Genomic DNA, 6,724 nt, shown 5'->3' with positions numbered 1-6,724 from the left:
ATACGATAAACCCAAAGATCCCAGCATTTGGGACAAAAATCCACTATTCGATAAAAACTGCTGGGAAAATTGGAAGACAGTGTGGGAGAGACTAAGAATAGATCAACACCTCACACCCTACACCAAGATAAATTCAAAATGGGTGAGTGACTTAAACATAAAGAAGGAAACCATAAGTAAATTGGGTAAACACAGAATAGTATACATGTCAGACCTTTGGGAGGGGAAAGGCTTTAAAACCAAGCAAGATATAGAAAGAATCACAAAATGTAAAATAAATAATTTTGACTACATCAAACTAAAAAGCTTTTGTACAAACAAAACCAATATAACTAAAATCAGAAGGGAAACAACAAATTGGGAAAAAATCTTCATAGAAACTTCTGACAAAGGTTTAATTACTCATATTTATAATGAGCTAAATCAATTGTACAAAAAATCAAGCCATTCCCCAATTGATAAATGGGCAAGGGAAATGGATAGGCAGTTCTCAGATAAAGAAATCAAAACTATTAACAAGCACATGAAGAAGTGTTCTAAATCTCTTATAATCAGAGAGATGTAAATCAAAACAACTCTGAGGTATCACCTCACACCTAGAAGATTGGCTAACATAACAGCAAAGGAAAGTAATGAATGCTGGAGGGGATGTGGCAAAGTAGAGACATTAATTCATTGCTGGTGGAGCTGTGAACTGATCCAACCATTCTGGAGGGCAATTTGGAACTATGCCCAAAGGGCGACAAAAGAATATCTACCCTTTGACCCCGCCATAGCACTACTGGGACTGTACCCCAAAGAGATAATGGACACAAAGACTTGTACAAAAATATTCATAGCTGCGCTCTTTGTGGTGGCCAAAAACTGGAAAACGAGGGGAAGCCCATCAATTGGGGAATGGCTGAACAAACTGTGGTATATGTTGGTGATGGAATACTATTGTGCTAAAAGGAATAATAAAGTGGAGGAGTTCCATGGAGACTGGAACAACATCCAGGAAGTGATGCAGAGCGAGAGGAGCAGAACCAGGAGAACATTGTACACAGAGACTAATACACTGTGGTATAATCGAACGTAATGGACTTCTCCATTAGTGGCGGTGTAATGTCCCTGAACAACTTGCAGGGATCCAGGAGAAAAAAACACCATTCATAAGCAAAGGATAAACTATGGGAGTGGAAACACCGAGGAAAAGCAACTGCCAGGATACAGCGGTTGAGGGGACATGACAGAGGAGAGACTCTAAATGAACACTCTAATGCAAATACTATCAACAAAGCAATGGGTTCAAATCAAGAAAACATCTAATGCCAAGTGGACTTACGCGTCGGCTATGGGGGGGTGGGGGGGAGGAAAAGAAAATGATCTATGTCTTTAACGAATAATGCTTGGAAATGATCAAATAAAATATATTTTTAAAAAATTATGATTGGAAAATTGTGCATGGAGATTCATTTGAAATACCCTGACATTCTACCTATAGCCTTATTTTATCACAGAAGCAGACCCAAAGGTAATTTATACATTTCACCATTTGAGATGCTATTTGGACAGCCACATTTTAGAGAATAATTAGCTCTTACTTTCCCAATTCTAATTTTTAAGGCATGATTTAATTCAGGAACATTTTTTACCTTCTTTTCCATTTGGTCAATTCTACTTTGTGAAAAGTTCTTTTTTTTGTCAGTGAATTTTTGTACTTTTCCCCCCATATGGCTAATTCTACCTTTTAAAAAATTATTTTCTGTACATTTTCACCTATCTTTTTACCATTGGAAAATTCTGCTTTTTATGGTTTTAATTTCTTCAGTATTGTCTGGTGCCTCCATTACCAAGCTATTAACTTTTTTCATGATTTTCCTATATCACTGATATTTTTTCTTTTTTCTTTTATTAAATTTAGAATATTTTCTAATGGTTACATGATTAATGATTTCCCCCTCCTAGAACTGACAAACAGTTCCACTGTGTTATGCATTTATCATTGTTCAAAACCTATTTCCATGTTTTCCATATTTCATTAGAGTAATCTTTTAACATTAAAACCCTAAACATATCCATATTGAACTACGTGACTGATCATATGTTTTTCTTCTGAGTTTTGGTTCCCACAGTTCTCTCTTTCTCTAGATGTAGATAGCGTTTTTTTCCTAAGTTCCTCTGTTTTTTTTTTTCCTGAGTCATTACATTGTTATTACTAGAAAAGTCTGTTACATTTGATTGTGCCATAATATATCAATCTCTATGTACAATATTCTCCTGCTTCTGCTCATTTCACTTTGCATCAATTCTTAGAGGTCTTTACAGTTCTCATGGAATTCCTCCAGTTTATTATTCCTTTCAACACAATAATATTCCATCATCATCAGATACCACACTTTATTCAGCCATTGACCAATCAATGGGCACCTCTTCATTTTTCAATTTTTTGCCACCATATGGAGTGCAACCATAAAACATTTTGTACAAATCTTTTTCCTTATTATCTCTTTTAGGTACAAACACAGTAGTGGTGTAGATGGAATAAAGGGCAAGATTTTTTTTAAGTCCTTTAGGCATAATTCTAAATTGTCATGCAGAATGTTCAGATCAATTCACAACTCTACCAGCTGTGTATTAGTGTTCTAATTTTGCCACATTCCCTCCAACATTTATCACTTTCCTTTGCTGCCATATTGGCCTGTCTACTTGGTATAAGATGGTACCTCAGAGTTGTTTTAATTTGCTTTTATCTAATCAGAAGGAAATTAGAACCCTTTTTTCATGTGCTTATTAATGGTTTTGATTTCATCATGTGAAAACTGACTATTTATATCCTTTGGCCATTTGTCAATTGGGGAAAAGCTTGATTTTTGGAAATTTGACTTAGTTCACTATATATTTGGGAAATTAAACCTTTGTCTCAGATTTTTATTATAAAAATGTTGTCCCAGTTATTATTTTCCTTTTAATTTTGGTTCCATTTGGTTTTGTTTGTGAAAACCCTTTTGAATTTGATATAATCAAAGTCACTCATTTTGCATTTTGTAATGTTCTCTACCTCTCACTAGGTCTTAATTTCCTTCCTCTCCCACAGATCAGATACATATACTATTCTATGTTCATGTAATTTATTTATGGTTTCTCTCTTTATATTTAAGTCATTTATCCATTTTGAATTTATCTTGGTATTGGGTATAAGATGTTGATCTAAACCTAATTTTTCCCATAGGCTTTCCAATTTTTGAGAATTATAGAAATCCTCTTTCCATGTAAAAAGATAAATATTTTTACATTAATGAATCTGTTAAATTTTTCTCTTTCTTATTTACTTTTTTGTGCTTCCCTTGTATCTGGTTTTTGAACTTCAAATCTTTTTTAGGTTGGGCTTATTTCGCAGTAATGCTTGGAAATTCACTATCTTATTGAATGACCATTTTCCCCCTCAAAAATATATTCAGTTTTGCTGGATATGTGATTTTGAGTTGTAAACCCAAGTTTTTTGCCTTCCTCAATATCATATTCCATGCCTTTTAATCCTTTAAATCCACTAGGTCCTATGTGATCCTGATTGTAACTCCATGTTATTTGAATAGTAATTTTCTGATTGTTTGAAGTATTTTTTTCCTTTGCTTGGTGGCTCTTAAACTTAGCTATTATATTCCTGGAAGTTTCCAATTGAGAATTTTTTTTTTTCTGGAGGTGATCCGTGAATTTTTTCAATTTCAATTTTATTTATTTGTTCAAGGAAGTTATCTTTGATAATTTCTTATAATATGTCGTTCAAAGTTTTTTTCTTGACCATGGCTTTCAGATAGTCCAATGATCCTCAAATTGTCTCTCTTAGATCTATTTTCAAAGTCAGTTGCTTTTTTTCAATATTATATTTCTTGTTTTCCTCTTTTTCCCCCTTCCATTCTACTTTATTGTTTCTTGATCTCTCATATAATCATTAGTTTCTAGATGGCAAATTCTGATTTTTAAGACCTGATTTTCCTTTTTGAGTTTTTGGTTCTCCTTTTTAAATTGGCCCATTTAGTTTTGCATGACTTTCATTTCTTTTTCCATTACTTTCCTTTCTCTTTGTAGCACTTTCATTTTTCTGCCCCGCTTTTCTTCTACCTCTCTTAATTGGTTTTTGAAGTCTTTTTTTATTACTTCCAGACTCTGTGATCAATTCATAGTTTCCTTTTGTACTTTGCATGTATTTCCTTTGCTTACACTGTCCCCTGCTTACACTGGACCTTGCTGTTTGTCTCCATAAAAATTCTTTAGAGTAAGTTGCTGTTTTTGGTTGTTTCCTTATTTTTCTTCTCTAATTATAGGTAGGCTCTGGGAAGTTGGTGTACCCTCTTAAACTTCAGTCTTTCCTTGATTATATTTTCAGTTTATTTACTGTGTTGTTCCTAGTTTACCAGATGATCTGAAAGCCTAGAAATTTGAGAGCACCCCCTATGCTGATTCAACTGACCCTTGAGATGCTGATAGCTTTAAGACTTTCCTAAGAGTTGAGTGTAGGCTTTTGATCTCATTTTGAACTTAATGAGACCAGGGCCTATTCAAATTCTAGTCTTGGGCTTAGGCTCAAGATTTTTGTCTCAAGGTATTCTTGATTAAATCAGGCATACCCTTGATTGCCCTGTCCTGTAGCTCTGCCCTTAGTTTAGGTTAAAAATATCCAGAGGGTATCCCCCTGAGTCTTGTGACCTCACTCCAAACTATGGATTATGTCCTGACTCGGATTCCTGGCTTTACTTTTGGCCCACACAAATAATCCCCTTTAGCCCTAATTGAGTTGGGATTGGACTTCAGACTTTTCCACAGATTTGAAATTTCAAGGGGTATGGGTTGTCCTGGATTACTACTTGCCCAGGGAAGATCTCAGGATATGACTTTTAGTTAGGACTTAAGTTCAAAACCTGTGACAGCAGATATGGGTGAGGGGGAGGGATTGTGGTTTGTTCTTGGCTTGATCTTCACTCATACTATAGCCTCCTGATGCCTATGTTCCCCTTTCACCTCAGTTCCCCAGATGACCTCTGCCTACCTTTGTGTTTTTTTCTTTTCTTTTTTTTGAATTTTATAGTATTTTATTTGATCATTTCCATGCATTATTCATTAAAAACAAAAATCATTTTCTTTTCCTCCCTCCCACCCCCCGTAGCCGATGCATGATTCCACTGGGTATCACATGTGTTCTTGATTTGAACCAATTGCCCTGTTGTTAATATTTGCATTAGAGTGTTCATTTAGAGTCTATCCTCTGTCATGTCCCCTCAGCCACTGTAGTCACGCAGTTGCTTTTTCCTCGGTGTTTCTACTCCCTTAGTTTATCCTCTGCTTATGGAAAGTGTTTTTTCTCCTAGATCCCTGCAGATTGTTCAGGGACATTACACTGCCACTAATGGAGAAGTCCATTACGTTTGATTATACCACAGTGTGTTTGTCTCTGTGTACAATGTTCTCCTGGTTCTGCTCCTCTCGCAGTGCATCACTTCCTGGAGGTCGTTCCAGTCTCCATGGAATTCTTCCACTTTATTATTCCTTTTTGCACAATAATATTCCATCACCAACATATACCACAATTTGTTCAGCCATTCCCCAATTGAAGGGCATCCCCTCGTTTTCCAATTTTTGGTCACCACAAAGAGCGCAGCTATGAATATTTTTGTACAAGTGTTTTTGTCCATTATCTCTTTGGGGTACAGACCCAGTAGTGCTATGGCTGGATCAAAGGGTAGACATTCTTTTATCGCCCATTGTGCATAGTTCCAAACTGCCCTCCAGAATGGTTGGATCAGTTCACAACTCCACCAGCAATGAATTAATGTCCCAACTTTGCCACACCCCCTCCAGCATTCATTACTTTCCTTTGCTATCATGTTAGCCAATCTGCTAGGTGTGAGGTGATACCTCAGAGATGTTTTGATTTGCATCTCTCTGATTATAAGAGATTTAGAACACTTCTTCATGTGCTTATTAATAGTTTTGATTTCTTTATTTGAAAACTGCCTATCCATGTCCCTTGCCCATTTATCAATTGGGGAATGGCTTGATTTTTTGTACAATTGATTTAAATCTTTATAAATTTGAGAAATTAAACCTTAGTCAGAGGTTTCTCTGAAGATTTTTCCCAATTTGTTGTTTTCCTTCTAATTTTAGTTATATTGGTTTTGTTTGTACAAAAGCCTTTTAATTTGATGTAGTCGAAATTATTTATTTTACATTTTGTAATTCTTTCTATGTCTTGCTTGGCTTTAAAGTCTTTCCCTTCCCAAAGGTCTGACATGTATACTATTCTGTGTTTACCTAATTTACTTATAGTTTACTTCTTTATGTTTAAGTCTTGCACCCATTTTGAATTTATCTTGGTGTAGGGTGTCAGGTGTTGATCAATTCCTAATCTCTCCCACACTGTCTTCCAATTTTTACAAGAGTTTTTATCGAATAGTGGATTTCTGTCCCAAAACCTGGAATCTTTGGGTTTATCGTATACTGTCTGGCTGAGGTCACTTGCCCCCAGTCTATTCCACTGATCTTCCTTTCTGTCTCTTAGCCAGTACCAAATTGTTTTGAAGACTGCTGCTTTGTAATATAGTTTGAGTTCTGGGACTGCAAGGCCCCCATCATTTGTTATTTTTATTCATTATTTCCCTGGATATCCATGATCTTTTGTTATTCCAAATGAACTTTGTTATGGTTTTTTCCAAATCAGTAAAGAAATTTTTTGGGAGTTCCATGGGTA

The sequence above is a fragment of the Monodelphis domestica genome, chromosome 4 (assembly GCF_027887165.1).
Source record: "Monodelphis domestica isolate mMonDom1 chromosome 4, mMonDom1.pri, whole genome shotgun sequence".
In the NCBI taxonomy this organism is placed as follows: Eukaryota; Metazoa; Chordata; class Mammalia; order Didelphimorphia; family Didelphidae; genus Monodelphis; species Monodelphis domestica.
This window is presented reverse-complemented; position numbering follows the sequence as displayed.